This window comes from Lissotriton helveticus, chromosome 2_1, assembly GCF_964261635.1.
Source record: "Lissotriton helveticus chromosome 2_1, aLisHel1.1, whole genome shotgun sequence".
NCBI lineage: Eukaryota > Metazoa > Chordata > Amphibia > Caudata > Salamandridae > Lissotriton > Lissotriton helveticus.
The window spans coordinates 537,472,736-537,500,420 of record NC_136059.1 but is presented as its reverse complement, the minus strand read 5'-3'; positions in this window follow the sequence as shown (position 1 = coordinate 537,500,420).

Here is a 27,685-nt window from a genome sequence, read left to right as displayed (position 1 = left end):
CCGCCGCAGATAATATAAAAGACAACACTAATACACTTACTTCTGTTCCTAATTTTGAGAACTTTACGACTAAAAACAATGCACACTGGAACACCTTCGAACCATTAGACCAGATGGAAATTGCCAAAATAATAGCAACCACGAAACCCAACAACCACTATAACGATCCACTTCCATCAAAATGCCTGAAAGAAATTAGCCATAACATGATTACAATTTGGACTGATATCATAAACGCCTCTCTCACACAGGGGTGCATGCCTGACAGCCTGAAGACGGGACAAGTTGTCCCAATCATCAAAAAACCCACAGCGGACCCAACAGATCCAAACAATTATCGCCCAGTGACTAACATCCCTTTTCTCGCCAAACTCATAGAGAAATGTGTACAAAATCAGCTGAATAAACATATCGACACCTACTCCTTACTAGATGACTACCAATCGGGATTCAGAGCTAATCAACTGCACGGAAACAGCAATCCTACACATTGTCGATGATGCACTTCAAGCGCTAGATAAAAATCTATCTTGTCTACTCATCCTCCTTGACTTGTCAGCAGCATTTGACACAGTCAATCATGAAAAATTACTGAACAGACTACATGGTAGGATGGGAATGTCAGGCACGGTACTAAAATGGTTCGAATCATTTTTAAAGAACAGAACTCAGAGATTCCTAGTAAACCAAGCACTATCGCCTTCATGCCCAAACTCACTTGGAGTGCCGCAAGGATCCACCTTATCTCCTTCTCTGTTTAACTTATACATCGAACCTCTCACAGAAATTCTACGGAAATCAAAAATATCCTACCACATGTATGCAGATGACACGCAATTGTACATCAAGATTGCTAGCTTAGAAAACATAACCACAATGAATGATGCCCTCAATCTAGCGATGGAATGGTTAACGAACAACCATCTCAAGCTTAACGCCAACAAAACTGAATTCTTGCTCATATCACCACATAAAAATCAATCCTTAGTGAAAGAATGGTCCAAAATGATTACAGCTTTAAATTGCATCCCAACCCTAGTAGACTCGGCGAAATCTCTCGGAATCACTCTGGATGAGAACCTGGATATGAAAACGCACATTAACTCCATGGCAAAAAACGCTCGTTTCCACTTGAACTATCTGAGAAAGATGAAATCCTTTTTAACGGAGACAGATCTGAAACTAGCGGTGCATTCTCTGGTTATCTCCAGGATCGAATACGGCTGTACTACACTGGCTGGTCTACCAAAAATCTCAACGGCACCACTAAAAGCCTGCCTCAATGCAGCAGCAAGACTAATTACAGGCTCGAGGAAATTTGACCACATAAAACTTCACTTGAAGGCCTTAAATTGGTTACCTTTTGAAGCCGGTGTACAGATGAAAATGGCTTGTATAACCCACAAAGCGATTCATCACAACACACCTAAATATCTCGCCCACAAAATAGAAATCACAGGAAGAAACAGACTGGTCAGGAATGCCAACTATCTGCTCCTGAAACCGCCTATTTTTAAGAAGAAAAAAACCTATGAAAGGACCTTCTCAGGCGTAGCGCCCAGGATTTGGAACTCCCTCCCTGCAAACATCAGAATAATTAGAAACACAACAACATTCAAGAAAGAAATAAAGATCTTTCTTATGAACAAGTTCCTCCCATAATCTAGATAATTCGAAACCGGAGACTTTCATGGATTTTATTCCCATAGGATCTGATGTAACACCATTATTCTCTACCTCAGAACTTTATTAACTCAGGTATTGAACCAATACCTCGATGTTGCTTATCAAGATTTTTTAAGCTATAGTAATTACTATGTCTAAATCGCCATTTACTAAGTCAACATGTTTTCTGCCCGTTTGTACATTTCTTTTTGTATTTATATCACATGCTGTTAAGCGCTCTGATACCCATGGGTCACGTACGCGCTATATAAAACTGTTAATAAATAAATAAATAAATACTATAAAGCTTTAATGTTGTTTGATGCTACTTTAATACTTAATACGTACTGTTATCTGGGAAAGGCCTGCCCCTTTGTCCAAAGGGACCAAAGGTAAGCCCTGGATTCCTATTGAATCCTGCCCGGATTGTTAGTTTGGGTGAGATGTCCTCCCCTTCTCTTCCCCTTTTCAGTAATCCAAGATCTGGAGCGCATGCATTTTCAAGCACCTCACATAGAACACTTTTCCAGTACGGTGCACGGATACGGAGGAGAAATGAGACCGGAGAGACTGTCAGTACTCCCAGACTCAATGCCTCGGGTAGTGGGATCCTGGAGGAAAGGCCTGGAAGCTCACGCGCCTATGCCTGCCCACACATGCCAGCCTATACCTGCCTGTAATGTCCTGCGGGACACGTTCTAGTGTTCCGCAGGAAGCTGGACTTTCAGCCACTCCCTTGAGGGTTGGACACTTTACACCCACACACCCATCCATCACGGGTGTCACGAGTGACGAGTCTCCGCTAATAAAAGGGCCCAGGTGCACGTGCTCGGGCCAGTTATCGTACCCAATCATGCAGTGTCAGTATCGGTCATTTACCAGCATGTGGGCCTGAGGCCCAACACTACAATGGCGACGAGGCGGGTCTGATCCCGCGTGTCCCCTGGCGATAGACTGGCTATGCTCTCTGCGGGAGGGGTGCTGCCCCATTCAGGACGCCCCTGATGGATGCCCGTGTGATCTTGAGGAGAGACAACGAGCCCCCAGCGGCTGTACTGGCACCTACACCGAAGACCTCCACTGCCACAAGAAAAGGAGGTGAAGAGTCGCGGTTGGTGCAAAACCGGAGGCGCCTCAACGCTGCAGACTGTGACTGCAAGAAGCCCATGGGTTCCCTGGTAGAAAGAGCAGAGGCGGGCCGGGTCGTATCCCCTGGGGCACAATCCACACCCAAGGCGTGACCGGAGCGAGACGGCATCACACCAAGGCCACCGACACCCCCAGTTGAGCGCTGCCTGTCAACTCCCCAGTAAGGGAGGCAAGGCGCAAGAAAAAACAGCCCTGCAATGGCTCCTCTAGTGTCCACGAGGGTGGCAGAAAGACGAGGTATACTCCACCCTGCAGGGGAAGGTGAAGCCGGCCGCCATCCGTCCCGGGGATGAGGCTCTATCCCAGCAACAAGGGCGGTGTAACGCAAGTGCCGCAGCCCACTGCCAGTACCTGTCAAACTGCTCCAGCCCAGGAAGGAAACGACAGCGCGTCGGAGTAGGAAGTGCAGCTGTTGGACCCGGCCTCGTGGCGTGGTCCTACCCCTCCCGCATGGCGGGACCTGGACGACATCGGCCCTCCATCGACCCGCTGTCGCCCCCCAGACACCACCCTCAACGAACTCTCGACGAGAGCCTCCCCCTGGCAACCACCGGCTCTCCCCCCCCTGGAACCCGGCGAACCCGGCTCGCCCCAACTCTGCAGGTCCGGTCAACACACCGGGCCACCCTTTCAGGCCCGACTCCATCTTGGGCCCATCACGTCCCGAGCGCGTGGCCTCGGCCCGACCCCGGCCGCGGCCCCAGCGAAGCCCTGACATCGTGGCACCGAGATCAACCCAGGTGGTAAAGTGGCCACTTGACGGATCCAGGAGGAGAGGAGTTTCGATGGCCCTCCAGCCGTCCCCGGACGCCTGGTATTGATCGCCCTCCGGCCTCCCTGGGCGCTGGCTCCACCCCCCTGCTGGGTGTCTGGACACCTTCATCCCGGCCCCTCTGACCCCCAGGCGCGAGGGTCCGGACATCAAAGATCTCCAGTCCTATATCTGGGCCAGCCCTGGGTCAGGAAGTCGGTTGTATCTGGGAGTCGAAGCCCTGCTGACCTCGTCGCGGCTGATCCTGATAAGAACTCTTGTGCCTGGAACCTGACCCCTCTGAGCCCTGCTGACGCTGTCGTGGCTCCACCAAGCTGAACCATCCTCTGAGCCCTGTTGACGCTGTCGCGGCTCCACCAAGCTGAACCATCCTTCGAGCCCTGCTGACGCTGTCGCGGCTCCACCAAGCTGAACCATCCTTCGAGCCCTGCTGACGCTGTCGCGGCTCCACCAAGCTGAACCATCCTCTGAGCCCTGCTGACGCTGTCGCGGCTCGACCAAGCTGAACCACCTTCGGAGCCCTGCTGACGCTGTCGCGGCTCGACCAAGTTGAACCATCTTCGGAGCCCTGCTGACGCTGTCGCGGCCTGACCAAGCTGAGCCATCCTCCGAGCCCTGCTGACGACGTCGCGGCTCCTTACACCCCCCAGCTCGAGGATTGAGAGCTGTGCGCAGGGTATCCTAGTACCAGTCGGTACCAAGACTGTCCCGCTACCCCCTTCCCCGGATACTGAGACTTTTTGAGGATCTCACGATCCCCCTGTACATATTGCTGCGGAAACTTGCCTTTATTCTTTATATAAAGACTCTTAAATCTACTCTCGTGTGGTGTCTCTCTGTGGTGGTGTGATTACTCGGCTGTTACGATAGTAGGAGAGGAGCCTCGCCAAGGAGGCCTCTCGACGGCGCTCGGCCAATTCCATACGGAGAGGTGGTTCCCGGGGCGGGCAGTCAGACATCTTCTGTCTCCCCTGGAATCGCCTTTCTAACATTGGTGGCAGGCGACGGGATCCGAGCCGACGCATATCGTACAGCGAGTAACTCGCCCACTGCTAACAGAGACCCACAGCAACCATGAGCGATAAAGAAGCCGGAACGACCGCAGAGTTCCAGAAGGAACTATTGGAGGAGTACACACATAAAGAACTCAAACAGTTCTGCAAAAACTTAGGTATCGCTACCACCGGACTAAGTACAAAGGAAGATTTTAAAGAAGCGCTGCAAACATGGGTGGAGGCCCGAGGGACACCACCCCCGACCGAAGGTGACCCGGTCCCAGACGTGCACCAGGGGACCTCAGCAGCCCCCGCAGAGGAAAGAAACACCAACAGAGACCCGGGCCTCTCCCACGAAGACGCCCGAGAACGAGAGAGAAGCCGGCTCCACGAGTTGGAGCTCGCCCGACTCCGGATGGACGGAGAACTCCAGTTAGCAGAAAAGAAGATCGCCCTTGAGCAACTACGGCTGCAAGGAGACCTGGAGGAAAGACGGAGGCAGAGCGAATTGGAAGAAAAGAAACTCACGTTCGAGCACGAGCGTGGCCTCACAGAACTAGAGATCAAGGCCAAGAGCGAAGACGCTGGCGCCGCTGTGATCCGAAACCCCCCGCCTCCTGCCGACACGAAGGTCCACCTTCCCAAGGATGTCGTCAAAGAGTACTACAAAAATGACGACATCCAGCAGTGGTTTAAGGCCTACGAAGTCGCCATGGCCGCCCACCGCATACCCCGAAAAGATTGGGGTGCCGGCTTATGGGGGAGATTCGTCAGCGAAGGAAGAGACACCCTGCTGGACCTGGCCGACGACGTGATGTCCTCCTATGATCACATGAAGGACGCCCTGCTCACCCGGTATGGACTCACCCCTGAGATGTACCGGCAGAGATTCAGAGACTGTAAAAAGATCCCCGGTACTACATGGGTGGAGTACGTGAACTTTTATAGCAGAGCGCTAGAAGGGTGGATCAAGGGCAGCAAAGTGACCACCTACGAGCAGCTGTTCGACCTCATCGTATGGGAGCACCTCTCCAACAACTGCTTTGTCGAGCTCAGACAGCATCTACTCGACAGCAAACTGACCGAGCCACGGAAACTCGCCGTCGAGGCCGATCAATGGGTGAGCACCCGGGTCCCCCGGACCCCGATAGGAGAGTCCGGACGGAACACGCAAGGGCACCCCTGCCAGCGAGGCGGCGGAGGAGGCCAGAACCGGAGCCGAGACTTCCCGCCTGCGCCGCCCCGGAGTCCACCCCGGGGGTCGCCCCAGAACAACACTTCACCGTCCCTGACCCGAAGAGGGCCCCCCCCAGCACGGCCGGGGCCCTGCCCGAACATTACCTGCCACAGATGGACGTTGGGGTCACGTTGGGGTCCCACTGGGTCTACTGGGACCACGACCTCCTATACAGTGAACAGAAAATTGCCGAACTGGGGGCCAGCCGAGTGTTGGTGGTCCCCCTACGATTCAGAGACTTCCTCTTAAACCTGGCACACGACGTGCCCCTCGCAGGGCACCTGGGGCAGGACAAAACCTACAGCCGCCTGGTGACCCATTTCTACTGGCCCAAAATGCGCAACAATGTGAGAAATCACTGCAGGACCTGTCCGACCTGTCAAGCCAGCGGGAAGAGCGGGGGAAAAGTCAAGGCCCCGCTCCAACCCTTTCCCGTGGTGACAACCCCCTTCGAGCGAGTAGGGATCGATATCGTGGGGCCCCTGGACCCCCGCACCTCACAGGGACACCGCTTCATCCTTGTCCTGGTGGACCAACCACCCGCTACCCAGAAGCCATCCCCCTCCGGACCATAACGGCCCCCGTGGTGGGCCGAGCACTAATGGGAATCTTCTCCCGAGTGGGATTCCCCCGAGAGGTCGTGAGTGATCGGGGCACAAACTTTATATCGAAATATATGCGGTCCCTGTGGCAACAATGCGGGGTCACATATAAGTTCACCACCCCGTATCACCCCAAAGGGAAAGGACTTGGGGAGCGGTTTAACAGAACACTCAAGGGGATGATCAAGGGCCTAGAAGAACCCCTCCGTCGCAAATGGGACGTCCTACTACCCTGCCTCCTGTTTGCCTATCGGGAGGTACCTCAGAAGTCCCTGGGGTTCATCCCCTTTGAACTATTGTACGGACACCCTGTCCGAGGTCCCCTCCGCCTGATCAAAGAAGGCTGGGAGAATACCGTCCGAGATGCCCCGCCAGATGTCTACCGGTACCTCCTGACCCTCCGGAACCAGACTCGGAAGTTCAGGGAACTTGCCGAGGCCAACCTGGAGGCCAGTCAGGAGGAGATGAAACGCTGGTATGACCAGAACGCCTCGTCCATCTAGTTCGAGCCGGGCCAACAAGTCTGGGTCATGTCCCCGGTCGAACCCTGTGCCCTCCAGGACAAATGGAGGGGGCCCTTCAAAGTGGTGGAGCGCAAGAGCCCCGTCACCTATCTGGTGGACATGGAGTCCCCCAGGAACCCCCTCCGGGTTCTGCACGCCAACCGGCTCAAGCCTCACTTTGCCCTCACGGAGCTGAGCCTGCTGCTAGCGACGGATGACGGGGCCGAAGACGACTCCGAACCCCTGCCCGACCTCCTGAAGTACTCTGAAAAAGATGGCTCCGTCGAGGGAGTCCCCCTCTCCTCCGCCCTGACCTCCGAACAGCTCCAGGACTGCCAAGAGCTGTTGGGGCAGTTTGCGGAACTGTTCTCGCTCACTCCCGGGGTCACACAGTGGTGTGTCCACGATGTCGACACCGGGGACAGCCCGCCCGTGCGACACCGGACCTACCGAGTTCCCGACCGAGTCCGGGCCTGCATCCAGTCCGAAGTTGCCAAGATGCTAGCCCTGGGAGTGGTCGAGCCCTCAGACAGTCCCTGGGCCAGTCCAGTTGTCCTGGTCCCTAAAGCCGCCGCCTCCGGCGCCCCTCCAGAGCTCCGGTTTTGTGTCGACTACCGGGGACTGAATGCCGTTACCAGGACCGACGCCCATCCCATCCCCCGGGCTGATGAACTGATCGATCGCCTGGGGGCCGCCAGATACCTCAGCACCTTCGACCTCACGGCCGGATATTGGCAGATCGGACTCACCCCCGGGGCCCAAGAACGATCTGCCTTCTCGACCCCCGATGGCCACTTCCACTTCAAGGTGATGCCCTTCTGCATGAAAAACGCCCCCGCTACCTTCCAAAGACTGGTGAATAGGGTGCTAGCGGGGTTAGAAGAGTTCAGTGCCGCATACCTGGACGATATTGCGGTGTACAGCCTCCACTGGGACGAGCACTTGCGGCACCTCTGGGAGGTCCTGACGGCCCTCCGACGGGCCGGACTAACAGTGAAAGCGAGCAAGTGCCAGATAGGCCAAGGGTCTGTGACCTATCTGGGGCACCAAGTGGGGAGCGGCCAGGTGGCTCCCCTCCAACCCAAGATTGACGCCATCGTGGCCTGGGAGCCCCCGGTCACCCAAACAGCAGTCCGAGCCTTCCTGGGGCTCACTGGATATTATCGGCGCTTCATAAAGGACTACGGGAGCATTGTGGGGCCCCTCACTGAGCTGACCTCCAAAAGACAACCACAGAAAGTACACTGGACCCCCGAGTATCAGACGGCCTTCGAGACTCTGAAGGCTGCCATGTGCACCGCCCCTGTGCTCCAAGCCCCCGACTACAGCCGAGAGTTTGTGGTCCAAACCGACGCCTCAGAGCACGGCATCGGGCGGTCCTGTCGCAATTTAACCCCGAGGGGGTTGACCAACCTGTGGCCTTCATCAGCCGGCGGCTGCTGGCTGGAGAACAATGGTGGAGCACCATCGAAAGAGAAGCCTTCGCCGTCGTGTGGGCCCTAAAGAAACTCCGGCCCTACCTCTTCGGCACCCACTTCCGGGTCCAGACCGACCACCGGCCCCTGTGGTGGCTGATGCAGATGCGTGGCGAGAACCCGAAGCTGCTGCGATGGTCCATCTCCCTGCAAGGGATGGACTTCACTGTGGAACATCGCCCTGGCAACGACCACGCCAATGCTGACGGCCTGTCCCGCTTCTTCCGCCTCGACGAGGAGAATCCCCAAGAAGATGGGTGACTCTCCCCGCCTTCAGCTGGAGGGGACGTGTGTTGGACCCGGCCTCGTGGCGTGGTCCTACCCCTCCCGCATGGCGGGCCCTGGACGACATCGGCCCTCCATCGACCCGCTGTCGCCCCCCAGACACCACCCTCAACGAACTCTCGACGAGAGCCGCCCCCCTGGCAACCACCGGCTCTCCCCCCCCTGGAACCCGGCGAACCCGGCTCGCCCCAACTCTGCAGGTCCGGTCACCACACCGGGCCACCCTTTCAGGCCCGACTCCATCTTGGGCCCATCATGTCCCGAGCACGTGGCCTCGGCCCGACCCCAGCCGCGGCCCCAGCGAAGCCCCGACATCGTGGTACCGAGATCAACCCAGGTGGTAAAGTGGCCACTTGACGGATCCAGGAGGAAAGGAGTTTTGATGGCCCTCCAGCCGTCCCCGGACGCCTGGTATCGATCGCCCTCCGGCCTCCCTGGGCGCTGGCTCCACCCCCCTGCTGGGTGTCTGGACACCTTCATCCCGGCCCCTCTGACCCCCAGGCGTGAGGGTCCGGACATCAAAGATCTCCAGTCCTATATCTGGGCCAGCCCTGGGTCAGGAAGTCGGTTGTATCTGGGAGTCGAAGCCCTGCTGACCTCGTCGCGGCTGATCCGTGCCTGGAACCTCTGAGCCCTGCTGACGCTGTCGCAGCTCCACCAAGCTGAACCATCCTCTGAGCCCTGCTGACGCTGTTGCGGCTCCACCAAGCTGAACCATCCTTCGAGCCCTGCTGACGCTGTCGCGGCTCCACCAAGCTGAACCATCCTTCGAGCCCTGCTGACGCTGTCGCGGCTCCACCAAGCTGAACCATCCTCTGAGCCCTGCTGACGCTGTCGCGGCTCGACCAAGCTGAACCACCTTCAGAGCCCTGCTGACGCTGTCGCGGCTCGACCAAGTTGAACCATCTTCGGAGCCCTGCTGACGCTGTCGCGGCCCGACCAAGCTGAGCGATCCTCAGAGCCCTGCTGACGACGTCGCGGCTCCTTACACCCCCCAGCTCGAGGATTGAGAGCTGTGCGCAGGGTATCCTAGTACCAGTCGGTACCAAGACTGTCCCGCTACCCCCTTCCCTGGACACTGAGACTTTTTGAGGATCTCACGATCCCCCTGTACATATTGCTGCGGAAACTTGCCTTTATTCTTTATATAAAGACTCTTAAATCTACTCTCGTGTGGTGTCTCTCTGTGGTGGTGTGATTACTCGGCTGTTACGATAGTAGGAGAGGAGCCTCGCCAAGGAGGCCTCTCGACGGCGCTCGGCCAATTCCATACGGAGAGGTGGTTCCCGGGGTGGGCAGTCAGACATCTTCTGTCTCCCCTGGAATCGCCTTTCTAACAGCAGCACACCAGTAAAGCTCTTCAATATCTTGCCGGCGGAGGGGGGAGAATATGCCACACCCACATGGTAGGCCATATCAGAGACTCCATGTGGCCGGCAGGCCAAAGAGAGACTGCAGTAGCATTAAGGAAGAAGCGAATCGCCCACAGCGCCACCTAGTGGTCACCTGAGCGCGCCACAGGTCGATGTGCACGGAGCAGGAGGCAGCTCGAGAGAGGACTACTGACACGAGGCAGGATATGCATAGGACACACTGCAAAGAAAGTGGCATGCCCAGCCGCACAATGATATTCCCTGGACCCGCAGCACACAGGACAAACTCAAGAGTGACACCAGCAGCGCTGCCCCAGTGTTCCCCACAAAAGTTCCAAAGCCCTGGCGAAAGACAAACAGCCCACGGGGGGGCCTGCGGCACCGCCCAGTTTGCCACCCCGCACCCTGGCCAGAAACCCCCCTGCCTCTCCCTGTGGCAAACGGCTCCACCTACCTCCACAGACAACCTAGGGCCCACATGGTGGCCTCACCACCTCGCAGGCAAGTAGGAGCAACACAAGCTGTAGCTTAACAAACAGACGTCAGGAACGGCACAAACAGAGTGCTGCACTGACGCCGGGTGGCCACCTGCGGTACTGCAACCCAGAGCGTAAGGGAGAAACAGCCTGCTGTGCAATCAACAGGACAATAAATGCACCAGGGCAGGGGGGGGATATCAAAACCCACGATCCCCCAGAGCCACTGCAACCAGGAACAAGGCTGAGCTCTTTTCACCCTGGCGCCAAGTGCACCACACAGTATTTCCAGCTCCCACGGTGTGGCCTTTGACAGATAGGCACAGAGAGATGGACGTACTGCCTAGCCAGAGCGGATAGCCAGCACGCCCCGCGACAGTCAGCTCTGGAACTACCGGTGGCCGGAGAAGAGGCCCTGACACCCCACTACCCTGCAGGACATAGCGAGATCAGCGAGAGAAAATTGCTAAGCCAAGCTGGAGGAGCCCCGCGGCATATCGGAAGAGTGGTCCGCTGACCGCCCACCGCGACCAACGTCAGCAAGTCAGCATCAAGTGTGGCTACTCTGCACCCTACAGACCAGCAGTACAAGAGCACAGCATAGCGTCCGGCTCACCAGCCGGCAACAGCAGCCAACAGATCCAAGAGTGCACACCGCCACCACCAGGAGGACTGCCTGCTCACACCCAGTGGCTGAGACGGACTACACAAGGCACAGTAAGAAGTGCCCACAGGGAAGAATGCTCACAGAGCAGCCCCCAGTAACCCGCAAATGAGAACAGCCAGGACGCCTCTGAAGACAGCGGAGTCTCCAGGTAGCCACCACCAACAAGAGTGGACGACCAGCCAGAGCAGCAACATCTCAAGGTCGTGGTCCCCGCTAACAGCTCAAGAGAAGCTTGTGCAGAGCGTGCACCACATGTGGCTGCTCTACGCCACTGCCGGAGGAGAGATCGCATCCCTCTCCCCTTCTGGTACACAGACCTAATTCCAAGCTACGCTGCAGGCGCACAAAGCGCCAGAAGAAAGCGTCCAGACAGAAGACAAAGCACGCATAATCAGAAGTGCACCAAAGGCAGCGCTATTGAACCTGACTGCACAGACAGCACCCAGGAGACCTCTCCACAAAGAAGCACTGCTGAATGCAGGTAGGAGAGCACCCAAGTCTCCACCACCCCAGCGAAGCCCCGCAATAGGCCGAAGACCACACACGGTGTCCTCCCTCACACTGCCTCAAGACGGATTCGGCCGCAACCCAAGATTGGCAAGAGAGGAGTCGAACACCCCACGTGGCAGAACGCCACAGCACCATGCGCTCCAACAAACAGCGACACAAGACCGGACGTCACGTCGCCCAGCAAGCAAGGGGCACGTCACTAAGTGACCAGTCCAGACAAGCACGCCAGAGCGGAGGCAGAAGCCGGCGCCATGACAACGCCGCCTCGAGGTCCAAGCGCAACGCCCTCGAAGAAAAGAAGAGAGTGACAGCCCTGTCACCCCGAAAACCGGATGAGCACAGGTGGGCTGAACAAACCAACAAAAGGAGAAGACCGAAGACTCAAAGCAAGCCAAGAGCACACCCTGACACACCAGACACCCACTAAGGCGTCTGGTGTATCCAACCATGAGGCTGGATTAGGCCTCATGGGTGAACCGAACGTAAGCCGCAGCAAGCACCAAACGCGTCTCATCCTAACGCTTCCCCAGGCGACTGTCTGTCCCCGAGCATTGGCAGTCTGAGTCAAGCGGCATCCCTGCTCCTGTCCGCAGATGCCACGGGTGAAGATCAGCACAGAGTGTCCGCCCTCACACTGCCTCAAGATGGAGCAGTGCTTAATTTGTAAAATATTAAGTGCAGGTGCTCACATTTTTGTAGGAGGCCACACCCACTCCCCGGCTCCTCCCACTTACTCCAGTGGCTCCACCCACTTAATTAATTGTCTGCACCCATACCCATAAACCTAAAACACATAAGCGTTACCTCCTTACTTCTTGAGTTCTGCAAGAAGCTGCAGTCCTGGCTCAACACATAAGCACCTCGGGCCTCACACCTACATACCTGCCCAAGCACCTGGATACCCTCTTGAGTGATTAGTTTACTATACAAATCAATATTACATAACATAATATAACACATAGGAAGCCTATGACAACAACTTAAAAATGAACTCAAATTAGAGAATGTGTGTAAATCTCAAAATACAGCTTTAGGAAAGGTCATTTGAGTACTTGAAGCAGTTTTGCAAAGTAAAGGGAATGTGCTTGCACTGCGCTGTTCAAAAGAAAGGAAGGGATGAAGGAATACATTAAAGAAGGCAGCAACAAATGCAGGCATGAAGGGGAGTACTGGAGTGAGGAAACAATTAAGCAATGATGAAAGAAGGAGAAAATAAGAAAAGAAAGTGAAATGAAGAGATTAAGGAATAGTGCGAGAAAAGAAGTGAACGATGTGTAATGGATAAATAGAAAGAAGAAAGGAAGAACGGCAGAAGGAAGGGTTGAGGATAAGAAAGGAAGAAATTAAAGAATGGGGTGAAGGAAGGAGAAGGGAAAAAAGAAAGTAAGGAATAAATGTAGGAAAAAGTGCAACAAGGGAGGAAGGATGTGGAATGAATGAGGATGTATGGAAGCAAGAATGGGAAGAAGAAAGGAGGTATGGCTGGAGGGGCGGAGGAAGAGAAAAAGAAAAAAGATGAGATGAAGGAAAGAAAGGAGGTCAAGGGAATGTATGCGAGTTTGAAAGGTACTGGATGAAGCAAGGACAGAGGGAATGATGACAGTATAATATTGCAAAGAAATTGAAAAACAAAAGATTAAAATACATTTATGTTTCCTTAACACACCATGTACATTTGTAAAGCACATATTCACCAGAGGGGTCCTTGTCACCAAATTCAAAAAGTTGCTATCCAGCTCAATGGCACTCATTTTATCGACCACAGAAAGATGAAAGACTGAGTGACCACACCACAATTAAAATGTATGACCCTGAGATCAAACACAGATTCCTGGCGTGGATATAAAGATATGTACAAGAAGGAAAAACATAAAAGGGAAAGGGAGGAAGAAGGAGCGGTCCAAAGGCAAGGATAGATACAAAGATACAAAGGTATACAAAGAATGTGAAAAGAAGTGAGGAAAGCAGAGATTGGGAATGCAAGATTGGAGTGAAACATGATGAGAATGAAAAGTGAAAAGAGGAGAAAGGCAAGGGAAGAAGAGCAGACAGCGGGGAGCGCCTGAAAGGAGAGTGTAAATGAAAGATGGAAAGGTCTAAAATGAAAGGCAGTTAATGAGGGGAGGCGGCCATTAAGAGGAAATGTGGACGTAGGGCAGAATGTGAAGGAAAAATGGAGAGAAGCAAAGGAGTGAGTTGTGAATGGGGGAAGAAAAGCAGATACTGAGGAACAGCCCCTTCTTCCCCTGCTCCCTACACAGTTCTGGTGTAGCTTTCCTGTGACTCTGCTCCGACCACTAGGAGAGGACTAAGGGGATATTGAGTTATGTGCTTCTCGCATTTTGGACTGAACCTTAAAGAAGGAGCATAGAGAGGGGGTGCTCTTTATACGTTCTGTTGATTTACTTACTTTCTTTCCTCCAGAAATCCCTAGATTTATAATTATCACCAGGCTCATTGGGAGGGGGCAGTTACCAAACCCTGCAGGGTTTGAGATGGAATCGCATATACAGAGAGACCACTGGAGAGCTAATATGGGCCCTTAAGGATTTATACGTTGGAATTTATTATTATAAAGCAAACTCTGAAAGAATGACAGGCCAACCAACTTAGTAAAGAGTGTGGAGGAATTAAATTACAGATGTCTTAACCTCAAAATTATAAATGGTGGTCCTTGTTCTGGCAGCCTCTGCTCTCCTTAATTAAGTGAAATGCATTAATTTAGTGTTGCTCGCTAAATCTCTAAAAACGTATTCTCTCCGGTGTGCCACGCTAAAAAGTCATATGCAATTGCTGAGTGATGCCATACAATGCAGAGTTGTTAGTGAATACCCTTTAACATGCAAGTTTATGGGTGTGCACAGCCTCATGGGGCATTCCAAACCAGGAACTAGCGCTTCCTGCCTACTTCTAGTCCCTGTATGCAGTGCTGTGGAAAGGTGGCAAAGTGAGAACCTTGCAAGAATCCAGGCCCAGATATAACAGGAACCACGGCATAATGAAAGAGGCTATTAAACTGATATAATGGGAACGCTGCCCTAATCGGTCTACTCACTGCATGGCACTGAAAGGGTAAAGTAATTTGGAAGCATTTTATTCCTTGCACAAGAAGATATTGTATACGACTCCCCATCCCTGAAACGTTTGGTTCAAAGTGAGAAGGGGGTGGGGATAGTATATTTTCCATCTGGTTACTGCCTTGGTTGGACGGAATGTCCTCAACGTGGTATTCCTCGCTCGGTAACGCCATGTTATTAATTAGTCAAAACATTATACTGAGTTAGACAGAACTCTGGGCAAACAAACACCAGGTCAGATATACATGTGTCATAGAGTCACAGGTGTCAGTGTGCCCACAACAGCTCTAAATAGCGCAGAGAATTATAAAATACAAAATATTAGATGGAACACCTAACACACTTCCAGCACTGCACAGATGTACCACCTAGATGTATATTACTGTGCCCACAACAGCGCTTGCACACACCATCAGGACCCACCAACATACAACAGAATGTGTGTAAACAGAGCTCCTTAACTTCACACAACATAGCCCACGAAAGCCATCAGTTGGCTATCCAAGTTTACAAACAGCACTCACAACATCAAGTTAATACACACATATGCAAACTTGTATGATAATAGACAAACCAGATCACCAGTTGGCGCATAAGCATGGTAGATAGACCTCCGGCCACACCCAGGAAACGGACAACACATATCATTATCAACAATCAAACATTGTCACACTGACTGCACAAATCACTTGGCATGAGCATTGAAAGATCCAGTCTGCCATGAAATCCTTTAAAAGAAGGTGACAAGACACCGTTCGCAGTGGGGTTTGTAAGGCAATACCCCTAACAGCCCGATGACAAATAATTAATTATAACATAAATTAACAAAACAGATCACTTGAAAATTTTTGAATATTAAAAAAAACCAAAAATCGAACACAACACAACAGTCCTTACACAAACAAACCTTACATTCACAGATGATATTTACACCTAAACTGAATCGAATCGATACATTAACAGTTAAATATAAATATGCGCGCACTCATATCTTTCTCTCTCTGTCGCCGCCTGGCTCTCGCTTCCCCTGCCCCTTCTCTTCCTAGGTGTCTGTACGTTTCTGTTCCATCTAGTGTTCTTTCTCTCTTTCCTCACACTCTCTCGCTCTCTGCGCTTCACCTTCTTCCGGTTTTCTTTTCACTTCTTCTTTTCTCTTCTCTCTCATCCGCATTTTTCTCCTATTTTTAATTATCGTCTTCTTTCCCGACACTTCTTCTTCCCTTCCCTCCTCACACCCCGTCCCTTCTTGGCTATCTCTGTGCCTCGCTCAGCTGTGCTAGCATGTCCTGTTACTCTGCCCTTCCCAAAGTTATGGCCTTGAAACGGGAACAAGTAAGATTCCCCGGCGCCCCTCTCACCCCACTCCATTACACAAACCCCATCACACACCCCCCACACACACACCGAGAGCACTGGTGACTAACACAGCCACGTTCTGCCCAGAGAGTGCCGGGGTGGAGGCTTGAGGGGAGGCGGGATCTCGCTCCCGTTATCCCGGAGCATGGTGAGGGCTCGGAGTTTGTCTGAAGAAAAGTTTTGCGTTTAAATTATGCGAGGTGTCAGGGAGCGCAGGACCCCCGAGCTGTGTCAAGCGTAGCCCTCCTTTGTGGTCGGGAGCTTGGATGGGGACAACCAACCAACCAGCTCTCACGCTGCTAGGAGTGCCCCTGAAGTCAATTTTTTGCGCTGAGACCTGCCTGTACCTGCAGAGCCTTGAAGGTGCTTCCGACCAGAGCCCTGCTCAGCACTTCACTGCTCCTTGCTCCTCAGATAACGCACTCCGATCAAGCCTCAAGCAATGAAATAAGCTCCACCCTGAAAAAGTCGGAACCTGCAACACACTGGTCCAGGAGCATACCTATGCTCATCAATTCTATAGACCCGGTCCTGAGAAATAGGTGCTGGTGCTTAGCACTGGAAAGCACAAGCATTAAGCACTGAGATGGTGTCTGCAGTGGACCCAAGCCAGGCAAGAGAGGATCCCCACACTCTACGTGTCAAGCCGCCACAGACACTCCACCTCAGCAAGGCGGAGGCACATGGCTGCCAAGTCCCTCCTGAAATCCAACACTCCTAGCAAGTCACCACCACCTGTCATCCCGAGTCACCACATTGCTGGCAACTGCCATCACGCCAGCCATCAGCACCTGCGTCAAATAACACCACTCCCAGAAGATCGGCGGACTGGAGTCCTGCACCGTCGCCACACCAGCCGACAAAAGAAACCAGAGGTCACCTGTGAACCTGGCCTACACCGGAGCTGTGGCAGCGAGCGCAAGTCTCGGTCAAGACTCATCCAACCGGGAGGGTTGTGCGTTCGACTAAATGGCTCCTCAGCGGTCCTGCAGCTGCCCCCAGACGGCACACAAGCGGCCCCAAGCGCAGCCCTCCTACATTCCCGCATCAACCCCGACAACGGGCCTGCCCAGGCGGGAGAGCGAGAAGAGACTTTGCCCCACCGACAGGTTATCGGTCACAGCCAAGCAGTTCAACAGGGACAGTCGGTCCAACAACACCTCTGTGAATTCTCACTTGGAACTCCATCCATGTTCACGACGCAACCCACTACAAGGAACTGTTAGAATCCACCACAGACCATCATCGACGTCAGCAAAGTGGATGCAAGGCAAGACAGCATGACATGTCATCGTCAGCGAACTGACGGTATGCAGCGGATGTCTCCAAGCCAGCGGTCGTGTCCTGAGCCCCTCAGGTTAAACTACGGGTGCCCTCCGTGAAGGTTCTGCTGCAAGCAAAGTCACCAGCCCAGGTCTGATGTCGTCCTGCCACCTGACTCTAGAGACTGATGGAACCTGTGGTATTTAGTTGACTGGTTTGTCCCCACAGGTTGGACTAACACTTTGTTCCTCAATAAGTTGGGGAGGAATGTAATGTCTTGCGGGACACGTTCTAGTGTTCCGCAGGTAACTGGACTTCCAGCCACTCCCTTGAGGGCTGTACAGACTACACCCCCACACCCATTCATCACGGGTGTCACGAGTGACGTGACACCGCTAATAAAAGGGCCCGGTGCACATGCTTGTGTCCAGTTATCGTACCCAATCATGCAGTGTTAGCCTTGGTCATTTACCAGCATGCGGGCCATAGGCCCAACACTACACTGCCCACACATGCCTATACCTGTCTACACATGCCTATATCTGCCCACAAGTGCCCATACCTGCCTCAAATGTGCCCATACATGCTTATGCCCACCTGGTTGCGCTCAACTTGCATCAAATCCATGTAATCGGCAAACAGGCCTCCAACTGAACTTCCGCCCACAGCCAAGCAACGGAAATCTGCAGGCAACAGCAGAGTGAAGCAGCCAGCCCAGCTTCGCTCCTTCAGCACGTCCATCAATGCTCCTGGCACATGGGTGCAGGGTCTCACGGGACAATGAGTGAGGAGCCGCTACCACCCTCGGTTTTTCAGTGCTTGTAGCACTTGTAGTCAGTCAGTCAGAATATCTTTATTCGACTTATTACAAGTCATACAAAGAAACAAAACTATAAAACCCTGAGAAGGGATATATACATAAATGACCCTTCAATGACCTAAAAACATCAATCTAGATACATATTATAAATACTATATACAAGAATAAATAGAAAATACATTTTACAATTCATATCAAAGAAAAAACATAGCAACTTTAAAAAAGTTTTTTAAGGCGAGGTTTGTCCCCCCTTTTTTACCCTCGCAGCGGCCACTAAGAAGTTAGCAATACAGAAAGTTGTACGGGGATTTGTCAGGAGTTGTAAATAAAGCAACGCCGGACGCACCTGAGTAAAGCCCGCTTCTTTCAAAATAGGGAGCCAATATTTTTTTTTCTGCTCATGATATAGGCTACAAAACATAATAAAATGCATTGTGTCCTGCACAGAAAAATGGTCACAGCTGCATGGGGGGGCTAGGTCTGGCTTCTGCCAAGACGTGAAAGAACCTAAATAAAAATGTAACAGGTTAAACCTAAATTTAGTTAGTAAAAACCTGTGGTAAGGGACTGTAACAAAAGTGAGATAAGGTGCAAGGGAGGATTCGCTCACCAAAAGATTGTGAGCCCTAACTGCTGGCTTCTGCATTTCAGCTTCCTCACGGCGCATTTCCTTCATATCCCTGAATGACTTTTTTATAAGGTCTATGTCCAGAGCTCTAATTTTATCTGGGCTTAAAAAGAGTTCTGGGCGGCCCAAGTCAGTGAATGATTTAATTAGGTAGGCCAGCCATGGGATGCTGCTATATTTATCAAGTAATAAGACATCCTTCAATATTATGTGGTTCAAAGGAAGATCTTCATTCAGCCACATTTTCAACCACAGGGTTAAGGGTGCTAAATTTAATGAGTCTGACAGGTAGGATAAACCCACCTCTTTATGTATGGAATAAGTCGGAGTTGACTGGGGGATAGAGAGAAGAGATCTCATGAATCTATTTTCTGCCCTTTGAATGGGGTCAAGATTTACATACCCCCACAAAGGGGATCCGTATAGTGCAATAGCAACAGGCTTGCACTTATAGATTTTTAAGAGGGCTTCCATGGGCCTGGCTCCCAGCTTACCAGCAAAGCCCAAGAGCGCTGAGGAAGATCTAATAACCGCCAGCCTCTTTGCTCTAATCTGTGGCCCCCACGTTCCTTTCTGGTCAAACAATACACCCAAGTAGGGAAATGTAGTTACCTTGGCCACCGGGGCCCCTCTGCAGAAGAATGATTTATGTCTTTTTTTGAAACGCTCACGGCCCATAACCATAGTATGTGATTTGGAAACATTAACCCTAAGGTCTAGGTTATCCATGAAGGAGCCAAAAGCGTCCAAGAGGCGCTGCAGACCTACACCAGTGCGGGCAATCAATACGGCGTCATCCGCGTACAGGAGTGCCGGAATGTGGGCATCTCCTGCACGTGGCACATCCGCGTCCTGGTCTCGCAGGTATTCCCCCAGGCCATTAATATAGATGGTAAAAAGCGTGGGGGCTAAGATGCAGCCTTGCCGAACCCCTTTTAAAGATTTAAAAAGTGGGGTGCATCTACCATTGTTTGACACTCGGACAGCTGCAAAAAGCTCCTGATGCATGGTGGCCATGAACGTTACCAAAGCTTCATCAATACCCATCTCCAAAAGAATTGACCAAAGTTTTGCCCTATTAACGAGGTCAAAGGCCGAGGAGAGGTCCATAAATGCCAGAAACACAGAACCCTCCTTGGCCACCGTATACTTAGAGATGAGTAAATGCAGATTAATACATTGTTCAATGGTCCCTTTTCTCTCCCTAAAACCGTATTGCAGGTCAGACAACCCACCACAGCCCTCAACATTCTCCCTCAATCTCGATAAAAGGACTCTGCCCAGAATTTTTATCGTTGAGTCCAAGAGGGATATGGGCCTATAGAACGCGGGGTCGTCCCGCTGACCTTTGTTTTTAAAAATGGGGACGATGGTGGATCTGGCCCACGAGGCGGGACCTGGATTACCATTAACTGCATTAAACACATTAGACATAACCTCAGCCCACAGTTTAGGAGAGTACATAAAAAAGTCAGCAGGGACTCCATCGGGGCCCGGTGCCTTGTGTTTGGTGGTTGCCAAGAGAGCTTTCTCCACTTCTTGGGGATTAAAGATAATGGGATGAACATCCACAGTGGGTAGTGGACCATTTTTACAACCGTCTTCATCACTTCCATAAACATTTTTGAAGAAAGACAACCATTTCTCATCTGTGATCACGCAGTCCAAGGGAGCATTGCTGTCATCAGAGAATATGGGCTGTTTGATAATCTCCCAAAATTTCCTGCTATCCTTCAGCACTGCCGCTGAGAGAAGATTATCCCATGTTTCGCTTTTAATGGTGTCTTTACGATTCTTAATGGCTGACTTATAGTTTTTCCTTAAACTCGAGATTACATCTTTATCCCTTGGGGCATTTTTTAAGGCTGCCAACAGTTCTTTATGGGCTTTCGAGCATGCCGAATCGAACCATCGCTTATGTCCTTGTACTCCGTGGATTGGTTTTGCTAAAAGATCCTTGGATACCTGGTTACAGATTGCCTCATAAGCTGCTACTATGTGTATACCTTGCGTGCCCGGATTTTTACAAAGCTCCACATGGTCTTTGATTTTAGGGAAGCATTTTTCATAAAAATTTTCCGGAATCACTTTTGCCCACTTCACTCGTCGGTCTTGATCAGTGGTCCTCAGGGGATGTGCCGGTTTTGCTGTCATTGGTGGCGCCCCCGTCTGGGCACCCCAGGCCACTTCGAGTAAAACTGGGTTATGGTCACTATAGTGTGTTGCAACTGTGCGATAAGCCATGGTCCGATTTAAGATCCCTGGTGAGACAAAAATGTAATCGATCACTGTGCCATTTTGGGCACCGGTAAAAGTTGGCAATCTCAGGCCACAATCAGGTTCGTATAAGTCATAGTTAGCCAACAGATCTTCAAGCTCCTGGCCCTCTGCAGAGTGTTCAAAATGAGGTCCCTGTAAGGCCGCATCATCAAACTCATTTGTACTTCTTCCCTTACATGCTAAATTACATAAATGAATGTTAAAATCGCCTAATAAAATAAACTCAAAAGCTAACTCGATATTCTGTACTGCTGAGTTTAAAATATTATCCAAACTGGAGATATTGCGACCGCTGTAATCACTATTCCCTGAATTGTAGAAATTTACATATAAAATCCTACATGTTTTATTAATTACCCTTTCTACCATTAGGATATTGTCAGAATCAGTACTGATCTGCCTGTAGCTTCCCACTAAGTCTAACGCAAACAAAATCACCAATCCACCTTTTGCTCTGCCCGCCCTACTAGCCACTGCGGGTTTGGTAAAGCAAGTGAACCCATCCCACCAAAGATTGTTGGATGTGTCCCATGTTTCTTGCAAGGCGATGATATGATGCTTAGTGACAAAGCTCAGCCAGGCATTATCCTGACGTTTTGCAGCTAAGCCTGCTACATTCCAACTAATGATCTTACAGGAATCAATGGATAGCCTTAGTTCATTTGCATCCTCTAAATCACCCTCAACTGCTAATTGCAATAATGGGCCTTCGCAGGTGTCAACTTGACACGGGCTCTGTATGCCCTTTCCCCACGTACTCGTATTAACAACAGCCACAGTCCAAGATGAAAACAGTTGCTGTACTGGATTCATTAACGCTTGAGACTGATGCTACATTGGGGACAGAATTATTCAAGTGCTCAAAAATGTTTAAATCTCCACATTTTACTATTGAGTTGTTCAACACCTCCATATCCAGGTCAATTCCTGGTTCGAGTCAATCACAGGTATTCAGGTCAGATAAAGGGCCAAACCTATTTTCTGTGGCAAAGCCCCACTCAAAAGGAGTAGCCGCCTGACCCTGTCCATATAAAGCTGGGTTCCACATAGGTTTTGGGGTATTTGGGCGTGTAAGAAAATGGTCGTTTCTCAACCAAAATGTGGGCCTATTTTCCCGCGCACTATGTTCATAGCCCATAAGGCCAGAACCCCAACCATTAAACCTTGGTTCATGTGCGAGGACAGGCCTGTTATTTAACTCTTTCTGGTAATTGAATCTTCCTGGCTCCCGATGTACTGTGGGCTGAAACCAGTCATTAAAATGTCGAGGTCTGGTGCCCCCTCCCCAGCTACTGGGATTAGTATTTCTTCTGTAACTGGGAATAATAGGTATGGTAGCAAGCTGAGTCTCATCATAAAAGAACTTTAGAGTAAGAGGAACTATAGAGCCACTACGACGTTGGGGTGGGAAAACATTATTCAAGATTTCTGGAAGGACCTCGGCATTGGCAAAGTTTAGGATGACACAGTCCCCCTGGAACTTTTTTGGCTTACTGCCAATCCAAGAAACCCTCCTGGTCATAACTATATCCCCTGCCAGTTTATCGAGCCCTTGTTGGGCCATATACATATTGTTAGAGAGCCAATGTAACGCTTTATCTTTTAGATCCTGATTGGACTCTTTTTTTCCTTGTGATAGAACAGGGACATTCGCCAGCACCAGCACTACTGGCGAGGCTTCCACTATAAATTGGGCTGAAACGTCCTCTTGTTGCGCAGCCACTGTAGGGCCAGTGGTGCTGTTTCGGGCGACTCCATCATCTACAACAACATCCTGACCAGGAATAGGTACTGACGGCAACGCTGGCAAGAGCAGCGGCCCTTGTTGAATGGGCTGTAAATTACTTACGATTGGGGTAACCTCCACATCCGTGGGTGTTAGATTTGTGACGAGAGAGGATAGATTCTCCACCTCATCTACTAGTTTAATATGTACCCCGCCCAGTTTTTTAACCTCAGATGTTAGTTTATCTAGTTTCCCGATCAGGGGTTTGATTATAGTCCTGATCTTAATATCTATCATTTCTTGAATCCTATTAAAAAGATCATCATCGACAATGCGTTTGGACTCTATGTCAATGTCGGACTCTACATATTTCCCCCCCGACCTAGTGGGTGGTGTGGCGGGTTTTTTCCTTCCTAGTTGTTTCCCCCCCCTCTTTACTGGGAGTCTTCTACAGGCTCTAACAGCCCGTGTCGAAGGCTGCAGAGGTAGTGGGTCTTCTTCCGTGACAGCTGGCTGTTGGTTCACATCAATAAAAACACTATCTGATAGATCTATTAAATCAGTTCTATCTATTGGAAAATCAACGTCAGCAGCAGCAGCTACCTCATTGCTATTATTTTGAGGATTAGGGTCTGCAAAAACTGACGGCGGTTTTTCTGTGAGTGAATCCGATGTCGCTGTACTTAAAATACTTGTAGAGGGGCTGTCTGTGGGCAAAATAGGTGATTGACTTAGGCCAAGAGATTGCCTTCTCTTATTGTTGATGTTACTGACCACTTGTACAGATATGAATCAATAGTATTCACTGTCTCAACTGGTGCAAGAACCGGCTTTTTCCCCATAATTGAAATGGTAAATTTAGACAACCTTCAGGGCTCAATTCAGGTGGATACAGTCAATGTTTGGCAGCAATGTACCCTGCAAGTCAATCATAAAATCCAGTAATGGAATGAGAGGCCAATGCCTCTAGAAAAATTTTAATCGAATAAAACTAGCAGGAGACAGTACCTTATAGACCGTGTGAGAGGCGTAAGGGGGGGGCCTAGCCTGGCCGGTCGTGCCGATGAGGGCCGTAGAGGGCCCGCCCTTTGCCCGGGCTTCGCCCCGGGCGTCCCGCGACGCGGGAGTTCCCGGCCTTTAACTGTCCGTTGGCGCTCTCTGGGCGCAAGCCGCGTCACTCAGCACGCGCCGCCGCGAGGCCTGCCGGGATTTGTGGTCTCCCGGAGCGGCGGCGCGGAGTCCGGTGCCTTTGGACTCTTGGCGGTGTCGGCGGTGTTCCCTCAGGCTGTTTCAGCGTCTGACTCTCGGCGGTGGCGGCAAAGGTATGTGCTTCCCCCCGCTCTGCCGGAGTTCCCGGCCTTTAACTGTCCGTTGGCGCTCTCTGGGCGCAAGCCGCGTCACTCAGCACGCGCCGCCGCGAGGCCTGCCGGGATTTGTGGTCTCCCGGAGCGGCGGCGCGGAGTCCGGTGCCTTTGGACTCTTGGCGGTGTCGGCGGTGTTCCCTCAGGCTGTTTCAGCGTCTGACTCTCGGCGGTGGCGGCAAAGGTATGTGCTTCCTTGTAGTGCTGGTTCTATAATGGGGTAAAGAAAACTAGAAGTCCCACAACCCACTGGGAAACCTGGACTGGAGCATGAAGCCGAGGACACAGATTACCACACAAGTGACTGTAATACAATCCATTATTAATCATATAATCCATTACTAATCATTATTAACCAATCCATTACTAACAATCTCTTCAAGAATCCTTTCTTTCATGCACGTAAAAGACCCGAACACGTGCAGGTGCAGCTTTGAACAGCTCTGCAGTACGGCCGAGGGCTCGCGCCTTCCTTCTTCTTCCTGAGGAGGCGCGCGCCGGTTTCATTACGAATCACGTGAGAAGATACTCAACAAAATTATCTGCATACACATCTGGGGGACATCTGTGAGGGGGTGCCAGACAGCTTCGCTGTAAACAAAGTACGTGGAAAACGCGATTCGAGGCACGTTTAGCGCTGCACAAACGTGGGTTGATGTATCCGCAGGAAGCAGGCGATTTCTGGCACCCGCGAGAGACGCGTCCCCCGCGCGGCCTCGCTGCGGCGTGCTCACGTGCTGCGCAGATGGAAGAGAGGGCCCTGGCGGGAAGCAAGCCCGGGTCTGTTGTGTTTATTTCAAAAACGCGCTGTCTTTTCTCCATCCATGTCCGAGTGGATTCCAAATGAGCACACTCTAGAAGGACAAGAACAGAACATGTCACAGTGTGTGGACTGCAAAAACCAGGCTACCTCCTGAGACAGTTTTTTGTGTGCTACAACTTGTATCGCAACGTTTATATAGCGCTTACTACCCCTATGTGGGACGTTCAACTGGTGGCTTACACGGACAGCATGCTACGCTGTATTGGGGGGTGTTTGACGTGTGTTGTCTTTGATTTTATGTCGGAAGTGTGTCTACGTCCAGCGAGTTGTTATTGTGTTATCGATGGTTATTGAATGTGCTATGGGATGCAGAGATAAGCAGTGTGATGGATGAAGAAGTGCGAGAGACAGGCGCGTAGTTCATGGGTTTCAAAGCTGGACGTTTCTTCTAGGCGCTCTGCAGGCCCCTCTATTTTTTTGCATTCATTGTCGCTAGCTGGTTACTGCACCGGGTTGTCTGTGATGAGATATTGTGTTGAAAGTCTATGGTGCTGAGCAGGCTTCTACGTATGTATGGATAGGATATTTTTATTGTGCAAACCTAGTGAAAAGGCAGTGGAGGACTGTAGAGAGTTAAAGACAGGCCTGATAGGAGAGGAAAGGTGTGTATGGTTAATGCATTGTGATTAAGGCTCCCAGGTTTCCGTTTTTACAGATTTTTGTCAGTTAAATGCAGACAGAATTCCATCTATTTTCCTGCGTGTATTTTTACACATGGATATAAATTGAACTTTGTTTATTTTTTGAGTCATTTTAAATACTGTCATTCATAATTACCAGGCCAATAGCTGAGTGGATTGACAGAAAGGGAGTAAAAACAGAAAGACGTTTTATTCATGAAGCTGAAAACAGCAGTAGATGTGTACAAAGTTAATACTATAATGTATGTGTTTTCATGCCAGTGTATTGATTTATAATTTATGGGTATTCATGTCATTGAAGTGTGTCAGGTGTTCAAGTATGAGTGTGCATTATTTGCTAATAAATGTGGAAATATACTCGTTTCAGCATACTTTTTTCACAAAACCAAAATAAAAATGGATAAATACAGAAAACCTTATCGCAAAATAAGCATGGATAAATACAGATGTAGAGATCAAAAAAATAAATACCATAGAACGGGGGCCTTAATTGTGGTGTAGTGTTCTTTAAAGAGGTGTGTGTTCAGCACTTTCCTAAATCGGAGTGGCACTGTTGCGATCCTCACGGATATAGGAACAACGTTCCAGATCCTGGGTGCAGCTCAAGTGGGGATTGCCACTGGACCCGATGGCCTGGCAAAACGACAGACTGAAAAGTTTATTAATTTCATTTTGGATTCTGCAGACAGAAGCTCATAAAGGCGCATTAAGGGAATATCAGGTCAGCACCGAGACTGATGGTCAAGGGCAGCTAAGTGAGATAAGTTGATTTAAAGAGATGGGGGCAGTAATAGTGAAAACATTAAACATGGTGAAGCAGCAAACAGAACAAAAAGAGTGAGAAAGGTAAGAGGGAGAAATAAGATGAGAAAAGAAAGAAATATTGGAGGTACAAAATGGAAAGCATACATGGGAAAACGCAGAAAAAGACAACGTGAAAGGAAGGAGGCATAACATGAAGAAAGGAACAGTGAGAGGAAAGACGAAAGCAAATACATACGGGTAAATAGGACAAAGGAAGACGGGGCAAGGGTGGCTGTTACAAGGGGTGGAAGGATTGATTGATGAAAGGGTATTATTGGGTAGAATGGTGGACGGATGGATGAGTGAAAGGATGGCTAAGAAGGACTGATGGAAGCATGAGATTATGGCAGGATGGAAGTGTGAAAGGATGCATGAATGGACTGGTGGGAAGACGAATGAGTAGATGAGTGAATGGAACTATTCTAGGACGGGTCGCCTTGCTCACTCTGTGTTATAAGAGGAATAGTTCTAAGGGGGGGGGGGTATTTTAATTTTCTGGCTACTCCCTTGCTTTGGGGGAGTGTTATGTGCTACATTTAAGTATATAATTAGGAAATAATTCCTAAACGAATAAGAACTATATCAGACCGAATTAAGGAGTCAGGCTGTAAGTGAATGCTAAAACCAGAGGGAATCAAGGTGATATTGTCTGTTCCTGGGAATGGAGTGCAGAGCAAGCACTCTCTTTCCAGTGACGTCACAGGGGCCACGCAGCGTGCCCAGGAATGTAGGCCGCAAAACGCTCAGGTCAAGGAGACAAGATACTTTATATTTTATCTTCCTGAGCAGTTGGAGGTCACGCACACACACACTGTTCTTTTAGCAGGATGAACACAAAGAAGCTATTGTCTTTCAGCAGAATGGTGCAGACCTCGGGGCACTTTCCCATGGGAAGACGGGAACCGCCCCCTCAGTGATAACAGGACCTTTGGTTGACAACTCGTGGCAGAAATCCAGTTCCCTCGGAAACTCTGCTGAGCAGCCTTGAAAAACAAGCATTGGCAATGCTTAGCCTTTTATGTGCTGCACCCTGCCCTGTCCCGGGCACACCGCTCAACATGCATTCAGGTAGATACAACTCTCTCTACACTCACACAGGAAGACCGCTCCTCCACTCAACCTGCACCCACCTTATAAAGACATGACTCTGGAGTCACACAGGTATATCACCTACCTGTCCTCACACAGTCGCAACTC